Source organism: Rhineura floridana, chromosome 1 (assembly GCF_030035675.1).
Source record: "Rhineura floridana isolate rRhiFlo1 chromosome 1, rRhiFlo1.hap2, whole genome shotgun sequence".
NCBI classification, from domain to species: domain Eukaryota; kingdom Metazoa; phylum Chordata; class Lepidosauria; order Squamata; family Rhineuridae; genus Rhineura; species Rhineura floridana.
Genome location: NC_084480.1, coordinates 259,126,807 through 259,150,315, shown reverse-complemented (window position 1 = coordinate 259,150,315; position 23,509 = coordinate 259,126,807). Strand labels below are relative to the sequence as shown.

Here is a 23,509-nt window from a genome sequence, read left to right as displayed (position 1 = left end):
AGGAAATCTGGCTACAGCTCCAGACTTCATGGCTTCTTCATGATGAAGGTTGCTCCCACCCCTCTTTGTAGGGGTTTTGTGGCATTTGCCTTGGAGTATGAAAGAACTATTTAAAGTTGCAAAGAATAACAGATCCAATAACAGAATTACAGAGAAACTCCTGTTTTGCTGTTGCACAGTGGATTTCAGAGAGCCCAACAACACTGCCTTTTGCATTACACTAAAAAGTTGTTTCAGAATGTCAATTCTCCCAAACCACAAGGTCACATCCACACCATACAAACAGAGCTTGGAAAAGTTACTTTTTTGAACTACAACTCCCATCAGCCCAATCCAGTGGCCATGCTGGCTGGGGCTGATGGGAGTTGTAGTTCAAAAAAGTAACTTTTCCAAGCTCTGCTTAAAGCTGTCTTATGCCACTTTAACAGGCATGGCTTCTGCCAAAGAATCCTGAGAACTGTAGTTTGTAAAGGGTGCCAAGAACAGTTAGCTTCACAGAGGTACAGTTCCTAGAACCCTTAAGAAACTATAGTTCCCAGGAGCCTTAAATGTATGGATGGATACACTCTAAGTAGGTTCGTTGCATCTTGCCTACTCAGACTATTTACCAATCACTGATGACGTTTTCAGCCTATGACAAGTGTTCAATATAGTGGCTCATGCGCATACTGGCTCTCTTTCACAGTACTCATGGGAAGCTGGCTTATATCCCATCAGACTATTTGTTTGTTTGTCAGGCTATTGGCAGTGGGTTTGAGGCAGAGGTCTTTCACATCAGCTGTTTGTTGTTATATGCCTTCAAGTTGATTATGATTTATGGCGACCCTATGGATCTTTTTATATATATATATTCATAGGGTTTTCATGGTAAGAGGTATTCAGAGGTGGTTTACCATTGCCTTCCTCTAAGCCTACAGCACCCGGTATTCCCAGGTGGTCTCCCATCCAAGTACTAACCAGGCCTGACCCTGCTTAGCTTCCGAGATCAGACGAGATTGGGTGTGTTCAGGGTAGTATGGCCATAGGCCTTATCAGCTGTTACCGGATCCTTTTAATGGAAGATACAGGGATTGAACCTGGGACCTTCAGGTGTATATTAAGTGGCTGAGAGACTGAGCAATGAATCAGGAAGTGCCTGGGTTGAGTCTTAAAGTTGCCATAAACTCATTAGTTGGCCTTAGACAAGTCACTGTCTGCCCACTTCATTCCCCCCATGTACAATATTGGGAATAATCATATCAAGTTACCTTACAGGGTTGCTGTGAGGGTTATAACTAGATAAAGCATGTGAAGTGTTTTGAACATTTGAAAGCATTATATAAATGTATTCCCTCTCTAAATAGCACAACTGATATAAGCCACAATCCAGAAAGCATCTTTAAAGTACACCCAAATGCTTGGGCATGCCCTCTCTTTCCCTTTGAACAGCAGCTTCTCATGCCATATTGCGAAATGCTTCTGAAATTCTTCTGACTTTCAAATGCCATTAAAGAGGGGTGTGTGTGTGTGTCTCCTTCTGAAAACTTATGTCCAAAGCATTTCTGGGCACACAGAGCTAGGCATGTGGTTCTATATAATGTGGTCTTATGTATAGTTCTATGTTTAGTAGCTACTGTCCTGCATGTTATTTTTATGTCATTTTATACTGAAAGATCTTTTTTTAAAAAAATGTGGGTAAGGACTATGAAAGATCATGAATCCCAAGACACCAAATTGAGTTGAAGGCCTTTATGTGTCACTTGAAAGCATAGATAGTCTTATATTAGTAGAAGTTGGTATCAGCCTTGAGATATGCAACTTAAGGGAGGGACTTCAGCTCAGTGGTAGAGCACATGTTTTGCATGCAATGTGCAAGGTTTCAGGTTCAAGCCCTGACATCTTCAGGTAGCAGGTGATGTGAAAGACCTCTACTCAAGACCCTAGAGACTTAGGGTGCTTTCACACTGCACTTTATTCCGTTATTCTGACAATTTATTTCGTGTTAAATTGCGCATAAAATTTGAGCTTTCACACGACATAACAGGTAGCTCCGGAATTCTGGTGGAATGTAGTAGAAGTTTAGTGCTAATTTCCGCAATAAATGTTACCAGAAAAATTCCGATAGCAGGCTGGGAACCCGGAAGATTGCGGGAGTTTTGCCCTAGCTGCCGCTGCTCACGTGACAGCCCTCCCAGCATGCAGTGCGTTCCCGCCCTTACCAACAGCCCTCCCAGCATGCAGCCTTCCTGCGCTGCTGCGCTGCCGCCGCCGCGCCTCCCAGCCGATCCCAGCTGCTCCTGAGAGAGCAGCCTGTGCTGGTGCTGCTTGTGCTCAACCAGAGCCTCTGCTGCTGCGCTGCCGTGCCTCTCAGCTGATCGCGATCGTGTCTCTTTCAACCCCCCCACGCAGAAGGAACAAGCAGAGCTTTTGAATAGAAAAGGCGGGAAAAGAAGCAGTCTTCTAATGGCTGCGGTAGGTGAGAGTGCTGTGTGAAAGACCATTGCGCGAAATGCCACTAAATTGGTACTGCAGTGTGAAAGGGATTTTTGAAATCCAGAGGAAGCACTAGATTTTTAATCCATTAAACTAGCGCTATTAGCCCCATGTGTGAAAGCAGCCTTACTCTGAGGGCTAAGCAGACCAATAGTCCAACTAAGTATGTCAGCTTCCAGTGTTCACCTTATTCATTTCCCACTATTATCCATTGTCTGAGACCAATATGGCAACATCAGTAAACCACATTATTATGTAAAAGAAATATCAAAACCATACGGACCAGCTGGTCAGAACCTTAACCACCATTAATACATTATATCCTCAGCATTGGCTGACAACAGCTGCCACACTGATGGAGTGGTTTTCACCATGTATTACAGCTATAAAGAAAAGTTTGTGGCGTCATGGTGACATTTATCTGATCAACATGGTGAGCCTCCATGCACGAATAGCTCAACAAATGGTAGCAACTGCCAGAAAGAATGATTTAAAGCAATTTCACATGGCAATTGAACATGTAAACTGGTTGGGTCAAGCCACTGAAATCAGTTTTGTTAGCAGGAGTATTTGCAAGGTTCCTTGTTGAGAACATAAACAAAACAGAACTAGATCACCCTGGGGGATTTGTATATATCAGCTCTGGCAAATGGCAGGTGTTGCATTATTGAATATGGAAAGCAGAGAAGGATACACGATTGTTCCAGTCAACAGTTGGGAAGTTCCTATTGAGCTTGTAGTTCGCAGCTTGATCGCAGCAGCCAGAATCCTAAAATCACCTACAAATGATAGTAAAGGATCCTAAATACACTTATGGCTGGTTTACACATGTATGTACATTACCTGATTTCTAGCCACCTGATTGTTGTCAACTTGATGATTAGAACGTGTGAACTAACTCAGTTTAAAGGCATTGCATTTGAGGTGATATGAAAGATCTTTCTATCATGTTGCATCTAGAAGAGCATAACACATTTGTGCATGAAGCAACCCTTACAAAGATGTACATCATTTGAAATCAGTGACATCGCTTAACAAGTTTAAGATTTGAGGTACCGTTGTGCTATTAATCCATCGACAAAAGTCAGTGGAACTAATAGCGCATGAATGGTTTCATGAGTGCAGTCAACTCAAAGGTAACAAAATCTGGCTTATTAAACAAGTATTTACAAGTTTATAAACGTGGATTGAGTTCCACAGATGAAGTCAGAGTGGGATCTGTGGAAGATTGTCCCCCTAAAGGATACTCTAGGCCCTCTCCTGAATATTCAACTTTCACTGGGGGGTCATTCATGGAAGGGGAACGGCTCTTGCTCTACCCTTTCCAGATAAGGCTATTGGAAAACCTGAGAGTTGCTTCCAGTCAATGTAAATAAGAGTAACCTAGATGGACCAATGGTCTGGCTCAGTATAACAGTTTTCTAAAGAATATAACCAAAACCTTTATGTTGCAGCCACTGGAGAACATTTCAGTGTTTCTTTTACAAATGTAGAAACTGCATTTCTCGTAGAGATAAAGTTTTTTTGTTTTTTGTTTAAAGACATTTAGGATTAATGTCAGCTGTGGGAAATCAAATATTGGCTGTGATAAAAACAAACCTTCGCAAAGGGCTTATTCTCACAGCCACTGGATTTGTGGTAGCCACAGCAAAAGCCCTTGGAATCCTAGAAAATCCTATTCATGTTATTTCTCAGCCCAAGGCAAACCGTACATGTACACCAGGGGCCAGATGTTGGTCATGGGCAGAGCCAAAGGCAAGGGTGGGTGGGGCACCCCTTCTCTCTCTGCCACCCTTTCCCCCATCCCTGACATACACCATCATGTACTGGATTCTGCACATGGTCAGTCATCAGAAATATCACTTGAACAAAATTTGCACTAGTGTGCTAAAAGCTGAATACAGTACAACAGCGACAACTATACACAATCACCTGGTCTGGCCAGTGGCATGTGATGGATCTGTGTCTTCTACTTACAATGCACCAAAGTGGTTGTGCGAACTGGCTCCATGCAGCAGCCCTTATCTGGCCTTGCTGCAACTCACCAGTTGTCTCCTTCTTTGCACTGATTCACCTGATTGTCCATACAAATATTTGCCTGCACGAGGCAAGGAAGTGGCAGTTTCTGAAGGCAGCTGGTAACAAGACACAACATCTCAGCTCTCTGTGTCAACACTGAAAAACAAACAATAGCTGTTAAGGGAGAACGTAGGCATTCATGTGACAGGGTGCACATAGTTACTCATGACCGTGACCTACACACTTTATCACTGTTCAATCTGCATTGTGAATGTTGGGACTGTGTCAGAGAACTTGGCAGGAAAACCACCCTGGGGAGTGGTGGGGACAGGCAGCTTCTCCATAATATGCAAGGACCTTCTTGTTAAATGCACACCTAAATTCATTTATGAAGCTTCTCACTTGCTATTTTGTTGGCTTTTCCCTACTAATAGTCAGCCTCCTTGAGGAAGCCCCACTCTTAATTCATTTTCAGAAACAGTTATTTCATTTTACGTTTGTGCAGAGTCATGTCAAAGCTATGCCACTTCTTTGTTTGGTCTCCTTGATCTTCCATTACCATCGATAGTTGCTAGAGCTCCCCTGGGCTGTGAGGTGCAGGTGGGCAGAAAACACTGAAGGTGGCGGAAGAAGATGAAGAGAGAGTAGGGGAACAAGTAACACCTACTGTAATAAGAATCCACAGCCGAGTGGATAGTATTATTATTACTCATAGGCAGTACTATCCATAGATTGCTTTTGTTTTTTACATTTCCCCATTTTTTTCTTCAAAAATGCAATGCAGACTGTTCATGCTGAAACAGGATCAATGCATTTGGTCAAGCCAGAAATACATGAAAAGGGTTAAGAAAAATATGTGAATTTACAATGGACACAGCTTTTAACTAGCAATGTACCCAATTATTGTCTTTTAAATGCTTTATTAGTTTTGCAATCTTTGTGTTTGAATGAAACCAAGAAATATTAAATAAAATATAGCTGCACCATTTGGTCAACTAACAGGTTAGTTTCACCAGTTTAAAACCTTTTGAATGATGAAAAACCTATCCACAATAAATCAGGCAGAAGATTAAAATAATTAAATATGAGGACAAATAATGCAGGTGGCAGGTATCATTTTGGAAGAGGCTCCACCCCCCTTCTCTCCAACAGAGGAAGAATACCTCTTCTGTGTTGGTGCCTGCTGTGGCATGTCCACAGTGCATCTCACTGTGGGCCCCTCAATCAGCAGCGGCCCACAGTGCTGGGAAGCCAGGAGAGCAAAGGAGCCCCACCCACACTGCATCACTGGCTGCTACTGATCAGAAAGAAGGAATGTGAGCCATTTCCTGTATCTTCCCTGTTCCTCTTCCAATAGGGCAGGAGTAGCATGCAACAAAATGTACAGGTAAAAGATCAAAGTGAATGATGCCTTGTACCTTTAACAGCTGTGTGTCTGGCACAAATTAAACAGAGTAAGCCTTTTCTAGTATGGAAATGCAATTATGGGGAAAGCTTTATCTGTTGACATTCTGTCTGTCAGACTTCTTATTACTTGGATGTGGCCCATGATTTACTTTGGAACCCCATACTTCAGCACAGCAGCCTGTAACATTCTGAATACTGTGAAAAAATGCTGAGGATGAACTTTTTATAAACAAACAAGTTTATTTGGATGAACTTGGATGAACTAGTTCATTTTGTAACGCGCAAGCCTGAACTGGAACCAGTTTCTTTTTGGACATGATGAACTTGAACTTGAACTAGTTCCTTTAAAAAATGAATGTTCCAAGCACTGCATATGTATCGTAGGCAAGTTATACCAACCCTCATGCAGAGAGAACAAAAAAAAATCACACTGGCTTATTTTGGAGTATATTTGGACGCCAATAAGTTTTCCAGTGGAAGGATGTGGCCACTTTGTCCTCCAGAGACTATTTTTTTGTGTGTTGTCACCTCAAGTGTGCTTCACAATACCAAAGCACCTTGAACCAAAGACACTTATTCAGAAAAGGTAAAAATGTTCTGAGCTAGCCTCTTCCCCATGCATATTAAACAACACAATTTCTGGGGTATTTTGGATCCCAGTGTTTTTTGTTTCCAGAAGGAAAAAATAGTAACTGGCTAAAACTTGTACAGGTGACAGTTTGTGACAATACCCTAGAAGGACAACCCTGTAGGCCTATTCATGTATAAATTACACAATAAAAGGGAGACATTTTCCCCCTTGGGCTTCTAAGGTATTTTGGCCCCCACTGGTTTTTTGTTTCTAGAAGGAAAATGGTAAGTGGTAACTTGCTGAAATTTGGGGATGTTGTACAGATTAAAATTTGAGACAATGTCCTGTAAAGACATCCCTGTAGATCTACTTATGTGTAAATTACACAGTGAAAAGTGCACCTGGAGTCTGAAAGTACCCCACAAGTCTGCATGACTGTTATACAATCCAATCTATCCATGTATTTATTTATTTAAGATATTTATATACTGCTTTTCAGGTGAATCTCAAAAAACAATTTACTTTAAAATTTGTTTAAAAATAAGCATAAATTAACTTAGGCCTCATTTGCATGTCACAGTAACCATAGTTACTTGCTGATCTCACCTGCTTTGTTCCTCTTTGCTAGCACAGAGGAGAAACCACAAATCCTGGCTTAGCATTATGTGAATTGGGGGTCATGTTTGCTTCACTCAAAGAAACTACAATCTGTAAACCTTAGATTAAGCCATGATTACAGATTGTGATTTATTTGGAGCAAAGCAAACAATAATCCCCTATAGTTTGCCATGACATGTCAACTGAGCCACTATAACAAAAGAAGGAGCAAAGCCAAGCTACAAGGGGAAAAAACCCACATATATATTAATCTTTTGACAGTATCTTTTGTATCTTTTCTAGTATCTATTGAATAATTATTAATAATTAGATTTATTAGTTGCTTGCCATTGAAAGGTTTCCAAGCAATTTACAATGCATATGCATAACAGACACACCATCTCAGTCTATCAAATGCCTGGAGAAGAAGGTAAGTCTTTACCTGGCATCAAAAAGATGTCAGTGAAGGCACCAGGTGGACCTCATTGGGAAGTGTATTCTACAGACAGAGAAGCACAACTGAAAAGGCCCTCTCCATTGTCATCATCCCCCAACCCGTCTTCAGAGGGGTGACCTGGAGAAGGGCTTCCCAAAGAAGATCTAAGAGTCTCTGGGGAGTTGATACTGAGAGAGTTCCAAAAGATATTAGGGTCCTAAGCCGTAAAGAGCTTGATAGGTCAAAACCAGCACTTTTAATTGGGCTTGCAAGCATACAGGCAGCCAGTGTGTCTGGAACAGGATTCACATTATATGCTCTGTTCACCCTGAACCCGTCAACTATTGGGCAGCTGCACTCTGCACTAACTGAAGCTTCCGAATCGTTTTCAAAGGCAGCCCCACATAAAGCGCATTGCAATAGTCCATCCTTGAGATTATCAGAGCATTGATTACTGTAGCCAGGTTATCCCTGTATAGATAGAGTCGCATCTGGCAGCCAGCCTAAGCTGATGGAAGGCATACACCACTGAGGCTTCAAGCAACAGCAATTGGTCCAGGAAAACCTCCCAAATGTTGGAAAAGCCAGAATCCTATAATTCCCTTTATTTCCAAAGTTCAGAGGCAAGTGCTGGCCCTTTTATAACCAAAATGGCACCATTTGTGCACAAAAGGGAGGTTATCAGCAAGTTTTGAGAGGGGGAACCCCAAGATTCACAGAAGTACAAAAATTATTGGGGGGAACTAAAAGGGAGAAACCCCCTAAACAATCCAATGAGAACGTAGTATGTTCAGTGGCTAAGGAATGCTGACTGACTGTTGCAAAAAGACAAAAAAAAAAGGTGGGATGGGGATTGGAATGCAGTATAGTGGAGGTCATGACTGACCTATTAAGACAGTGAATAGGTATGCTCCGCATGACAATATTTTGTTGCAGATCCTACTTGTTGAGCCATATTGTGAACTGAGAAGAAGTTGAAGTCATTCACAGCAGCCAGTTCCCTGGCTGGACAGACAAACTCGTTTTTGAAAGAAATGCAGCTTGCCCATAGCTAATGACAGGGATGATGGGAGTTGTAGTTCAGCAACATATGGAGAGCCAAAGCTTCCCCACCCCTGCACTAGATGGTTGGCTGCAATAAAAACACTCAAAATAATTCTTGTTTCACATCTGCTTCTACCCTTCCTCTATTTGTTTAAGATCCCAGACAAAAGTCTTTGCTTTGTTACAAGTTGCAGGTGTAGGCTTATTGATGATAAACTTGGCCAGAAAAGTTCACTATTGCACATTTTGATTGGGTAGATCTATTTTCCCTAAGAGGATATGACCAAGTGCTGTGGGGAAGGGGGACAATCAACTGTTTCTTTACACAATGGGTCAAACTACATGAGACATGGAAGATCAGTGATCTTCAATCACTGCAAAAAATTCAGCCATGCAGGGAGCATTGCTGGATTAGGACTGTAGCACTGATATTTTATTTTTCCCCCTCTACTATTTTCCCAGTATAAACCACCCACTCCAAACCTTTATTAGCACTGTAAGAGAAGATAGGTAGAGATAGATTGTTATATATTCAAATGGGCAAACTGCAGTGATGAGACAGACAACTGACATCAGGAAAAGGCATAGGGGAAAAGAGTCATATTCCTTCTCAAAGCCACGATCCCAATTCTTATCAGAAGGGATGGTAGAATAGTTACTCTTAAAAGAAATAAGATGGGAAATCTTCCCCCTGATTTCCAACATCACATCTAGATTGGCCCTAAGTCAGTAAGTGATTAGAAAGGGGGGGGCAAGAGATGCAAAAATGCCAAGAATGATGTTCTGCTTCCATTTGGAGCTTATTATTAATCATTGGCAGATAGAACTCTTTCATCTGTGACCTTTCTTCCCAAGGAAATCTCTGTGCTGTAATCACTGGGTGTATGGTGAGACACCCTGCATGGTAAGTGTACACTCAGCTGGCGACAGGGAGTTGGAGATCAATACACCATGGTGGTTGGTGGCCATAGATTGTTCAGGAGATGCCACACTGAGGTGCAGAAATCAATAGCCAGGTGTGTAACTGATAGGGATAACATCACCTTTCATCCGAGACCCAAACTCACTGAAGAGGGAAGATCTGATGGTTTATGGAATATTGATGTTATGGAACAAAACAAGCAAAGCCAGAGAATGTTGAAAGGGAAGGGCTTTTGGGATACGATCGAGAAACACTTTGTGCTTTGTGAGATCTTTTGTGGAGGAAGTTTATGATCCATAAAATTCTCCTACTAACTAGTCCTAACATGGTTTACAGCTTAAGACCTGTAGGCAGTGCTGGAAAGTCTCCCTGACCCAAATCAACTTCCATGGAGCAATTTCCCTTTTTGCATCCCTTACCCAGCCCCGCTCCCTGCCCACTTCCAGAATCTGCCCATTTGACTTAACTTCTACATATCAGCTAGTATAGAATGGTCACATGAGTATTCTCCGCAGGTCAACTGTCCAAATGGCCACAACACCAAAGGTAAATATACAGTTGTTCCAAGAGATCTTGCACTGAGCTCTGGGTGGATCAAAGAACTGGGGACATTGGACATTACAGTTTGCCCCCTCCTGCCATTGCTGAGACATGACCTGCATCCTGACACAGCAGCATTTTGCAATGATACTGTTGCACCAGTGTTTCTTTCTCAACCATGGTGTGCTTCCAGCTGTGCTACGGAAAAGGGCAGACATGTCTTTATTGCGAGCAGGAAAACAAAGAGAGGAGATGACAGCCCCTGTTTTCTTTATCCAGTGAGTAGCTTGTAAGTCCAGGAGCCTCAAATCACTGGGCTATTTTTACTACTGATTCATAGCAGAAAGGGTATTTCTGAGACAAGTGTGTTCAAAGATACTTCTGTTCCTCACACTACCTGAGTAAGATGCTTCAGTTACAGTGACAGAGCTCATTGTTTGCAAACAGTCAATGGACAAATTCATCAAATTCACGCATTGCACCATCCAGGACTTCAAACATATTGATTTGTATCTGGAGACTCCTAGGTAATCTGGGGCAAAACAATTGACGATTGATTGATTGATTTGATTTGATTTATATCCCACCCTTCCTCCCAGTAGGAGCCCAAGGCGGCCAATTACATGGGATAGTGGCAGTCCTGTGTTTTTAAATAGCTACAGATATAATCATATATGCACTTAAGGCTAAATTAGACATTCAACAGAAATGGAGCAGGCAGCTACAGGTCAAGTTTTTTTTTAATTAAATTCCAGCATGGATGGGGAAGGTGATCTCTATTGGGAAGGCAGCACGCAGGATGGAGAGGCTTTATCTCAGGCTCCTCTGCACAACCTGTTTCTTGATTATTCAACCTGATTTGCTTGCTCAAAGTTTATGCGGAGGACTATCCAGTTTTTATCAAGCATTTGTTCTGATTTGTTTGCAGGGAGGTTATACTATTCTGAGGTTATACATTCTGATTTGCTTGTGCTATGTTTATACATCTTCCCATTCATTCATCCCTTATTTTTCAGTACATTCCCCTATTATTTTCCTAACTGCAAAAAGTCTGGTGTGGATGGGTGGTTTAATGGATTTGTTGTGCTAGAGCAACAAAGCAGTTTAATCTACTTTAATTGAGGAAACCTAAATTTCTGGTATGTTCCTGAATCCCCTCCACAAAATGCTGACAGTTTGGAGGCGATCTTCCTTCCTCAGTGTGATCACAACAAATCTTCTCCCCACATGTGGCTAGGAGCCTGAGGGAAAAACTCTCCAGATGCACACATCCAAGTGTATATTATGCACCCTCGGGCATAGATATGAAATGTATTTTAAAAAGTAATGTGTGAACCAACTGCAGCTTCTGTGTCCACATAGTAGTAGTGCACAGATACACTGGATTTCTTTTAGTACATTAACTCGTTATTCCTTATTTGTGCAGTGAAATCAAGAGAGTGGAAAGTTGACTCACACCCACAAAGTTGCTGACAGATATGTCTGTGCCACAATGTAAGGAAATAAAGCAATCCACAGCAACTGCAGGCTTTATGCAGCAGCCATTCAAGTTCTTCCTGATCTTGAACAGCACCTATGTCATGCAGTCTGAACCTATTTTAGGGTTATTGTGCAGTATCTTAATTTGATCTTTCTAATCCTTTCAGGGAAAACCCCCACAATTTTTAAATTAAGCTGCTTTTAAGCTATAGAATTCAAGCCCACCCCACCCTGAATGCTTATTATTTTTTTAAAAGATTTTAAAAATATATTTATTTTATTGTGACTTTATTAACATATTTTATTGACATACAACATGAATGTATTATAATTTTAATGCCTTAAATGCAGGATATAAATGATGATTAAAATATGTTTTTAAAAAATCTTTTGACAGTGTGAAACCAATGATCCAGTGTGCTGTAATGGTTGTGTCAGACTATGAGGATGTAGGATCCAGTTCCAACACAGCCATGAAGCTCACTGGATGACCACGGGCCAGTCACTTCCTCTCAGCCTAACATACCTCACAGGATTGTTGTGCAGATAAAAATGGGGGAAGACCACCTGAACACCAATTTAAATTCCTTGGAGTGTATGTGGCATGTTAAACAGAAAACAAATAGGAAACCACAAATAGCTGTGATCATTAGAAGCAGACCACCCCAACTTCCTTGAATGTTAAGAAGTACTTCCTGGCATCTTAGCAGATCTCAGAAGAAAGGGAATTCCATAACTGTAGAACAGGCCCCAGGAACAGCTGCATGCCACTTACAAGTGTTTAAATAATGGCTCTTCCAGATGACCTGTTTATTGAGCAGAATGAATATTCTGATTTGCTTGCACAATGCTTATGAGGTGGTTAGACTATGTTCAGTCTATTGTGTTTTTGTTCATATTTGTTTACAGGGCAATTATGACAGCGAGCATTCATCCTGATTTGCTTGTGTGGGGTTTATACATCTTCCCATTCACCTCACATTTCCATGTCATTTTCCTAACTGCAAAAGTCTGGGTTTTGGGTTTTTTTTAAGTGGATTTGTTGCACTGGGGCAGGTACGAGGAGACTTTGGCCCTCCATTCCTCCACTAGGGCAACAGAGTGCTTTACTCCACTTTAATTGTTCAAGCCTAAAGTTCTGGAGTGCTCTTGAATCCAGCCCACAAAATACTGTGTCTGGTTGTTGTTCAAGCTACATTTGTTCAGTTGTTCAAGCTACATTTCATTAAGACTTCCTTGGGTGACAGATGCTGGATCAGTAGATGATGATGGCAATTTGGTCATTTCAGGTAAGTCTACCTTGTTACTCTAGATCAGTCCATTGTGATGTACTCAGAGCAGAAGTCCAGGGGCTCACACGGTAGACTGAGTATGTTTTTTTAAAAAACAAAAACAAAATCTTTGCAGTGTTTTTACTGTTTTGTTGTTTGCCATACTAGGGTCCTTTGGTAAGAAGGTGGGATGAAAATCTAAAAAACAAATAGCAGGGCTTGTTTACCACAGTTTTAGTTAAGTGAAGTAACCATTTTTAACCCCACTCCAGTAAGACCATCAAGACCTAAGTGCACCACTATTTACCTGCTACATGAATGTAATGATGGTAGCACTGGTAAGATTTTGTCAAGGCACTCTGAATGCTGGAAAATCAATGGGTGTCACTAGACACAAAAAGAAGCCTTTGCCGTTGGCAAAGCAAATGGAAAATGACAATACAGCAAGTAGCACATTTTTAAAATAATGAGAAAACAAACAATAAAATGTATGTTGCTATGTGAGAAGCAGGAAAGCTGTTAGACCCTTAGATGATAAAGGTGTGAAAGAACTAGTGAAGGAGGATAGAGAGACCACAGAGAAGCTAAATTAATTAGTGGCACCACCTTTTATTGTGGAAAACAGAACAGGAAGAGGCAGTTGCCGTCACTTCTTGCTTAAGTGCTTCTTGGGTGCATCTGGTTGGCCATTGCTAAAAACAGGGTGCTGGAATGAATAAAAATGTAACTCTCCATCTGTGGAGATGGCAGGTGTTGCCACCACTCACCATATGCTCAGAGGCACATGTTACCAAATTTTCCAAGCTGCGCAGAAAGTGGATAAGACTGTGAAAAAATGGAAATGGACTGCCTTCAAGTCAATTCTGACTTATGACGACCCTATGAATAGGGTTTTCATGAGGCTGAGAGGCAGTGACTGGCCCAAGGTCACCCAGTGAGTTTCATGGCTATGTGGAGATTCGAACCCTGGTCTCCCAGGTCATAGTCCAGCACTCTAACCACTACACCACACTGACTCTCTGGACTGTGAAAGACCAACCCAGACCAACCCAAATTGTGTTTGCATTTTGACAAATTTGTAGGGCAGCACAATATCCCAGAGAAGAGGTCAGGTCTCCAGCTGTCCTGGTGCATTCACCATAGCTGCTCAATTTCCCTGCTTTTTAAAGTTGGCTAGAAATATCTGTTGGCTATAGGTGTGTTCTTAAGCCACATGGGTTTTTTTGCCTGTTAGTGAATTTCTCTGCTTTTTAATCCAGGAGGTAAGAAATGGGATCCTGTGCAAGTTTGCTGAGAATGGATTGATTATTTGCATGCTTATTGAGTTCAATGGGATTTACTCCCCTGCAGTCATGCCTATGATAGGTAAAACTGACCATGGAGGAGGAGGGGAGAGGGGATTGGGATGAGGAGTTAGAGGGAGGAGCAAAGGAAGGGGGAGGGAAGGGGTAAAAGGGAGGGAATAGGGGAGGAGGAGGGGAGGGCAGGTTTGATCATTTGCATGCTTTTTGAGTTATCTGTCTGTAAGCCCCCCCCCCCAAACACTCTGGGATTTATGTCTAAACATGCATAAGGTTGCACTAGAAGAGTTCTTTTTCCAGCAAGGGGTTGAAGCAAAAAGGGATTATATAATTACACTGGTAAGTGAGAACTTCGTGGCTGAGAAGAAAGAAGATAGGACACACCTAGTTCAGTTTATTTTTAAACCTGAGTTGTCAGTGATTAATTCTAAAGTACTAATTCAGTTATAAATTATAAGCAGAACTGCCAGTTGCATGAGAGAGGAAAAAACCCTCAAAATCTTAAAGGCAGCTCATAGCAAGCTGAGCATGCTGACATTCTGATGTGGTTCACTAATTTTTCTTTATGGTCTCCATAAATTCAACTTGTTATAATTACTGTCAATAAAATTAATGAAATTGCAGGCTGCCCAACAAAAGGAATATCAATCTGTAGTTTTTATTAGGTCAAAGAGACCTTAATTTATCACAAGTACATTTTCTGCAAGGCAGAAATTTGGCCCATAATTTCTAACTGTTGTAATTTCATCAACTGATATTCCAGAAGCACAGAAGTTCTCTAAATAACAATTGCTTGCAAGTGGAGAGAAAGCTTTTTCCCATATATGGGAGGGAGGGAAGGAGGGAAAGCTTTCTTCCATATAGGCATAGAATTGTGAAAAAGATGATTTCCCCCTGCTGTTAAAAGAAGAAATTAGTAAATTAGGATAACTAGTTCGTTAATAGGCTGAACACCTCGTATTGTGCACCATGCTATTTTACCATGGATTTTAATACCTGAAAGCATCAAGTATTGTGCAAATTCCTACACCAGTATCTGCTTCACTTTCCCCACTTTTCCAACATGAGACCCGATCGCTATGCTGCAAAAAAGAAACTCATAACCCTAAGGTAGACATCAACAGCAAGGCACCCACAAGTCAGATTGGACTCTCTGAGGAGTGACGTCCACTCCCCAGTTCCCATCTTAGAGCTAAGAGCTATTGAAAAGTGATATCTGTCGTGACAGATTTGCTGGTGGATTGCTTTAGGGAGTGATAAAAATGACATCCCACCATTTCCTTTTGAAAGTGACCTTCCAGGAAAACTAAGCTGATGATCAGGGCCCTTACCATTTGAATTTTAAAAAAGAATTGTAGTCAGAGATATTCCTGGGAATGGCCATTCTATGCCAATTACTCTCTTCAGTTTGTGAACATCATCTATACATGCCAACTTCGCTTGTACTATTTGTCTCCAAACTCCTCAAGTATGCTGTTTACTCCTGCTATCTTGACCTTCTCTCCTCCCACCTCTTCCTTGACCCTTTACAGCCAGGCTGTACTCCATTGGTCTTTTCTCGGTGGTCACCCTCATTGGCCTCTCTTGTGCCTTTGACCCAAATGATAGCCTTCTCCTGCTTGACTCTGTTCATTCCCTAAGATTCTTCTCAGCCTGTTGTCTTCCTAGCTGTGCCATTATTCATCCAACATTTCCACATGGGAAAGCTCCCTCTCTGCTTTCTCCCTTCATTGGGGACCTTTCTCTTGGCCCTCTCCTGTTCTGTCTACACAGTGCCCATGGGTGACCATATCAGATTTTGTGCCTTTCAATTTCACCTGTGTGCTGGTGGCATCCAGTTTCATATCTCTACAAAATTTCTTCCTCAAGCTAATCCTGCATCTTCAGCTGGCTGTCTAATCTGATATTTTCACTATGAGCCAGGCTTAAGCCAGCCTTCATTGTTAGGTGGGGCAGCCACATTTCTAGGTTGGGCATTGGGAGGGAACAGGTGCACAGCGCGAGCCACTTCCCCCCCATGGGTGGAGAGGGTGCAAGGGCCAGGCCAGAGAACTTCTTCTACAGTCCTCCTCCATCCAGAAAGTATGTTAACATACATGAATGAAGTTTAATTTTTTGAATTGTCTCACCTTTTTTATTATTATTATTATTAAATTTTATTTATACCCTGCCTTTCGGCCAAAGGCCCTCAAGGCGGCTTACAAAGAAAAATAAACACAGGTATAAAATACAATAAAAATACAATAAAAATACAATAAAAACAATATAATTTACAAAAATTAAACTAAATAACAAATAACATTATCATAATATTGTTAATTAAAAGTAGGGAGAGACCAGGGTTTCAATCTGAAGAAGCTATTAGTTAAATCGAAAGTACTGGGGAGCCCCAGGTTCAAGTCCCCTCCGGGCTGCTCCTCCACTGAAAAGCCATGGAGCTTCTGGATGGCAGCGGCAATGATTGTGGTGGCGGCGGCCCGCAGTCCTCTTGCCTCCCCCTCAGAGTCACCCTGTTGCTGGCTCACTGCACTGCACGGGGGAGGGAAAGGAGGCAGCTCACTGGCTTCCTGGGCATGCTTTCTTCCTCCTCCTCCTCCTCCTCCTCCTCCTCATGCTACTGTAGGTCTCCTTCTCCAGCAGCTGCAGTCGAGAGACCCAGCCCGGGCTCGTCCTCCGCAGTGGGTGGTGGCTCCTGCTGCTCCCCCAATAAGGATAGCTGTAGATGCAGCACACAGGCCGCAGCCGCTTCTTACGCAAGTAGGGAAGTTCAGTGGTCACTGAAAGGACTAATTTAAAACTCTGGAAGCCTCTTGGATCTTTTTTTTTTCATCCCAAGAATGTTGATGTGCTGCTAGGGAAAGAGTCCCATCAACTGCCGTCTTAGAATTAGTGGGTGGAAGAATTATTTCAGATCTCATTCTGGGCTGCTTCTGAGCTTGTGGTGATGTTAACTTCCCAGCTCCTTTTCATAGTTCTGCAGTTGTGAGCTTTTTGTGAGAGATCCCTAGGAATACCAAACTGAAAAGCTTGACTTTGCCTATAGATATAGTCCTTTTTTACCTATGGTCTGTCCTTGTATTCTGATTCTTCATGAACTGAACTACTTTGGTAATCACAGTGAGCACCTGAGCTTATCTTTGATGCTGCATTAGGTATCTCAGTTTCAGATTCCACCCGAAAAGCAAACCTGTCCAACTACAAGTTTAAGGAAGGGCAGAGAGAAAATAAATATGTTAGGGTGTGTTTGTTAGATCCTCCTTGAGGATTTATCCTTTTATTCTTGTTCCTGACCTTTAGATATTTTTCATTTCAAGCAAAACCCTTTTAACTCGTGGCTATATAAAGGACTAACTAAGCAAATATAAACTAATGGTGGAAAGCAGTTGGCATTTTTTTTTACTGGTTGCTGAGTTGATTTTTCTGTCCAGAAACCCTGAAACGCCTCATGCTGAGTTTCACATATTGGACAAATCAGAAATTAGGCCAGCCAGCCAGCCAACTGTGGTTACACCGCAATATTTCTAATCCTCTAGGGCTGTTTTCATGCTTTACCATCAAGCATTCAAGAAAAATAAGAAAAAATAGTTGCTGTGATTGTGAGTATAATGAATACTTAAAAAGGGTAAAGGGTAACTTAGGGTAGATATTTTTTCAGATCACTTTAAGTTATGTCTTTATGTCACTCTTTAGCAATAAGCACCCAGTCCTGCTCTACTCATCATAATAACTGCAGAATAAACAAACTCTTCCTTCCTACCGCAGGTAAACAAACATGCTTCTTTATGGCTGACTAGGTAGGAGAACACAACTGAAACTAAAAAGCAGAGCAAAGGAAAGTCAAAGGGGTGGCATCTAATTCTAGCCCATAATACAAAGTTCTAATATTTAACTTTTCAAGGGTCATGCTACTATACTGGCTGTTTTTTTAGGATCACTTAAGTAATTATAGGGTGACTGTGATCATGAAAAATCCACCCTCAGCCAGGGAAAGTCAGCCAGGGAAAGTGAACAGACTTTTGGGGACTCTTCCAGATGAGGCTTAGGGTGGGTGGATAGAGCTCTCTTCTGTGATCCGCGGCAGCTCAGCTCCCAACCCTGCCATGGATCGCAAAGAGGGAGCTCCCAGGCACCCCCCTACTGCCGCATAGGCCGACACCCACCTGCATGCTCCACCTACCTACCTTTCCCTTGGTGAATGCTGACTGCACTGTGTGCTCATGCCTTTCATCGACCAAGATGGCAGCTGAGGCTTCCCTAAGGGGCTGATGCCCCTGCCGCCATCTTTGTTGGTGGCAGGGATGTGTATACATAGCAATCATGCGTGCCATCAACCAAGATGGCAGTGGAGGCATCAGCCCCTTAAGGAAGCCTCGGCCGCCATTTTGGTTGATGGAAGGCATGCGCACACAGCGCAGTCTGCATTCACCAAGGGAAAGGTAGGTAGGTGGGGCATGCGTGCATGTACCGGGGTCTGGGGCAGGCTGGCATGCCTGGTGCCAGCCCTGATGTCATTGTCTGTCATGTCACAAATTTTAAAAGGCAATCCCCCCCCCCAAAAAATGTTGTGTGTGTGGGGGGGTAGTGATGGAAAGATCTGGCTGTTTTGGTTCTCTCAGTTTCTCATTTTTCCAGTGTTAAATCCAATTCCTTACATTTCTACAGCAATCTGCAAATTTTTGTAAAAAAAAATCCTCATTAAAATTCTTCACCATTTTAGTGTGAATTTCTCCAAACACATTTCTGTATGCAGTTTTGACAAAGGTACACATTTTTGCAAGCCATTTCTCATCATTTTATGTCTTTTTGCATGTTATTTTCACTCACGTATTCATTTTTATGTACACATTCCCCTAATACAGCCTTTCCCAACTAGTGGGCCACCAGATGTTGTTGGACCACAACTCCCATCAGCCTCAGCCAGCATTGCCAATGGTCAGGAAAGATGGGAATTGTGGTCCAACAACATCTGATGGCCCACTAGTTGGGAAAGGCTGCCCTAATATATACATTTCTGTAAATATTGTTTAGTTGGCGAACTGCATCCCAAAATTCTAATAAATGCAAATTTCAAAGGATGGTGTGTTTCGGTTCTCATGTTGTTTCGGAAATTGTGAATTTGATAAATTCTGCTTGAAATGCAAACTGAATTGAAATTCTCACCCATCCCTAGTAGGAGGTGAAGCACAGTTCTAGGAGGGTGGAGCTCCCATTCCCCCCCCCTCCAGCTACAGGGCTGCCATGAAATCAATTGTCATCTTTAAAAGGAGTCCAGTTCCCCCTTTTCCTCTCAGTCTGTCCTCTCCTCATATTCTCTCAGAATCCATTACTTGCTCATCAGGCATGATGCCATGAATGTAATTCCACCTCCTCTGCTGTCCATATTCAGTCCACCAGCTAGACATGTTGTTCCTCCTTGCACAACAGTGTGAAAATACTGCTCTTCCTCTGTGTTCCCTTTATGAAAATTCTAGTTCCAGCTCTAGTCACCCACTGTCTTGGCTATACTAGCCTTCTGCTCCCTGGCCTTCCCTTGTCACACTTTGTGCAACACACTTCTGTCCAGAACACTGCCATCAAAATTATTCACGGCCCTTGTTGCTCTGGCCATGCAGACAACCCTCTTCAAATCCCTACCCATGGTGGTATTCAGTGCTAGTCCTATTCACAGCAGACCTATTGCAGTTAATAGTCATGATTAAGGTTCATTAATTTCAATGGGTTTACTCTGAGTAGGACTTAGTTGAATACATCCCATGGGTTTCCTGTCCACTCCAGGATCCAGCACAAACTTTTCACCTCCAAAGCCCTCCAAAGCCTTTTCCTTCTTTCTTGATTCTCATAACCAGATACATCCTTGTCCATGACCTCTTCTATCCATCTGAAGATCTCCGCTCCTTTAATTTATTCCATCTTTTGAGCTTTTCTACCCATTATGCTTGGAACTCCCTCCCGGAACCTCTTTTGCTCTCTTCAAATCCTTCCTCAATCCCTATGTCTTCCATACAGTCTTGGACATTACCCTTAAATCTTCATCCCCTCTTTAGTATATTTTCCCATCTGAACCCACCCTTGTGTCAAATTTTAGATTGCAAGCTCCTCCGGGTAGCAACGGACCATTATGTTTTACTGTGTAAAGTAACATAGTAGCATAGTGATGCTCCTAAATCCTATATAAAAATAGTGAAATTATTATCTGAATGCTCGCCCACATGCAGGCCAAACAGTACCATCCATGCACAAAAGGAAGATATCAGCACATTTGGGGGAACACCAAGGTTTGCAAAAGTGCAGAAAAACATTAGAACCCACCCACCCCTGCTCCAATGAGGGCACTGTCTGTTGAGGTGCATTTATGGAACGTGGTGATGGGAATGGCCTAGAAGACCCTGAAAGAAAGCATGACTGGCTGGCTGAAGCCTGAACAGAAGAAGGTCATGCTACAACATATTGTTGTAGATTCCCTTGTAAATAAATATGCATCTTCAAGGAATGAAGATTTAACCAATTTAAGATTTAATCTTTTTTAATACAAAAAGATTTGTCTGCATTATGAGATCAAGGAAAAAATGTTCAGTAACCTTTAAGTATCACCTGAATTGATAAAATATTTTAATATGGGTTAATAAAAATGATAAATTGTTGTTTTCAAAGCCTACTTGAGATGCAGTGATTAGAGCTCTGAACTAGGACTAGGGAGCCATGAGTATGAATCCCTACTCAGCCATGACATGCACTGGATGACCTTGGATGAATCACTCCCCCTCATCCCAATCTACCTCACATGGCTATTGGGGAAGAAAATTAGGATGAGAATCTTATATGTCACCTTCTTGAGCTCTATGAATGAAAAGTGGGATATTGATACTACATTATTAAATTTGTAGGTCCATTAATTAACGTTCAGGAGCTGATTTTTAACAGAACGATACCCTAGGCGATTAATTCTGTTGAACATGTACAATATTGCCAGCTCTTGTGAGGGAAATTGTGAGGGAACTTAAGCTATAAAGCAGATAATATCAAGTGTACACTATTATGTCTTACTTCCTTTTTCCTGGATACAGCCTTTTTATTAGCATTCTTAGATATAAACAACCCACATTCAGGAAAACTAAAGAAAAACATCACTGGTTGTGTTGTTTTGTGCACAAAAAAACCCACTGTTCTGCAATATTAGACTGCTCTTGTGCTACAGGTCTTTTCGAACTGTTTTATTGTGGGCTTTCATTGCTATTTCATGTTGAATTTTGTTTTGTTTTGTTTAAAAATGGTATTTTAATAGAAAAACAGTTTGACTATATTTTAAATCAATCAAAGACATTAGACTTTATAGATTTCCCAGGCTATAACAAATACAGTGAAGTTACTGTGAGATCCCTGTGGGTTCCAGTCTCTGATTCTTTTACCTTAAGCAGAGGAAACACATACATCCTATAGTTATATTTACACAACTAAAAGTGTATCAGTTCAGTCAAAAATATCAGCACTGCCCTGATTTTTCCTATTCTACATAGTGAAAAATGACACCTTTCATCCTGTAATTACATCAGTATTTCATCAACAAAGCCTAACAACAATGTCCAAAACAAAATTAGGCAAAATAAAACATCTCCAGGCTTCAGCAAGGCTGAACAGGCACCATCTCGTAGGACCAGCTCAAGTGCTAAGTTTCCTCAGACTGACTTCTAGAGGTACAAAGGCTTATTTGATGAGAAAGGAGTAAATCAGCATGATGACGCCCATCCACATTGATCATGCAAGTTCAAATGTTAGCATAATTGCAATCTGAGAGACAGGCCATACCCTCAAGGACAGCGTGAATGACACATTCTCATAAGCAAAAATGGCTATCTGACTGTATTTTTATGCTTGCTCACTGAAACAGGAAAATGTATGACCATCAGATCATGCTAGCATGTTTCGAGGGACTAAAATTCAAATGAAAAATGCTCGCTTATCATGTTGCCAGGAAGCCTCTGGATCATCCTTAGTCCCTATACATGATTGTAATAACTAAGCCAAAGTATGTGCAATTGAAATAATCATATTTATTTATTTTTATTTGACATTTATGCTGCTTTCAGGATCATAGATCACATTCTTCTCATGCCAACCATGCCTCTATTTCCCCCTCCTCTGTTGTTTCCTGAATCTATTTTAGATTGTAAGTGCTTTGGGGTCAGGGTAGGATGTCTCTCCAGATGTTGTTGGACCAATTTCTATTGTTCTTGACTAGAGGCCATGCTGGCTGGGCCTGATGGGAGCTCGAGTCCAACAACATTTGGAGGGTCACAGATTACCCACCCCAGGAGTAGGGACATCATATCTGTTCTTTGGGAAGAGGCATGCACATAGATGGCAACATACGTTATACTTTGGACACATTAATGAGAAGACATGATTCACTAGAAAAGACAATAATGCTGGGAAAAACAGAAGGGAGTAGGAAAAGAGGAAGGCCAAACAAGAAATGGATTGATTCCATAAAGCCACAGACCTGAACTAACAAGATCTGAACAGGGTGGTTCATGACAGATGCTATTGGAGGTCACTGATTCATAGGGTCACCATAAGTCATAATCGACTTGAAGGCACATAACAACAACAAGAAGATCAACTATAGCACTGACCATAAGTTTGAAAACAGTTTACAGCCCCCAAAAGGTATTCTTATTGTCATTTCTTCGTTTCTGAAAGCACTGTTTTGATAACAAACCCCGATTGTCCATTACTGTTGTTTTAAAGTCAACTCCTGGAGGACCTCTAGCAAAAACAGGCTTGTTAATGGAGAATTGTGCTGGTGTTCTGTTTGCATGTAAAATCTCTGCCCCCTGTTGCCACCAACTTATTAATGGTGAAGATATGCAATGGGAAGCCTCCTGTACTTGTGGAGAGTCTGACCTAGAACCCCAATTATGCAGGTTTCTAAATCTGGCAGGAAGGGTCCATAATTACAGGAGGCTCCTCACTCCAGACCTTAAGCGTCCACTAGTTGATGGTGATGGAGGGCAAGGCTTAAGCTACTCATCTCCATTCTCCTTGCTCATGCCCAAACCTTCGTATGCAGCTCAATGACATCTGACCCTGACTTGTCCCATTGTAAATGTTTCATTTATTTATTTATTTGTTTGTTTGTTTCATTTATAGACCGCCCATAGCGAGTGGCTCTCTGGGCGGTGTACAAAAAGGTTAAAATACAAAATATCAACAATAAAATCAGACAAACAAACACAAGCAGCAACTAAAGAAAAAAATAAAAAATAAAAAAATTAAATTATAACATAAACGCTTAAAATGCCTGGGAGCATAGCCAGGTCTTAACCTGGCGCCGAAAAGATAGAAGCGTAGGCGCCAGGCGTACTTCTTCGGGGAGGCTGTTCCACAGTTCGGGGGCCACTACAGAAAAGGCCCTAGATCGAGTAACTGTCCTCCGGGCTTCTCGATGGGTTG

At 41.7% G+C, this 23,509-nt stretch overlaps 1 non-coding gene across 1 annotated transcript; it reads right to left on the bottom strand.

The window, feature by feature from the left end:
* Positions 1–908: 908 nt before the first annotated feature.
* On the bottom strand, positions 909–1,027 carry LOC133375928 (5S ribosomal RNA). Its single transcript, XR_009760339.1, has one exon. It is a non-coding gene; the product is annotated as a 5S ribosomal RNA (ribosomal RNA).
* Positions 1,028–23,509: the final 22,482 nt, after the last annotated feature.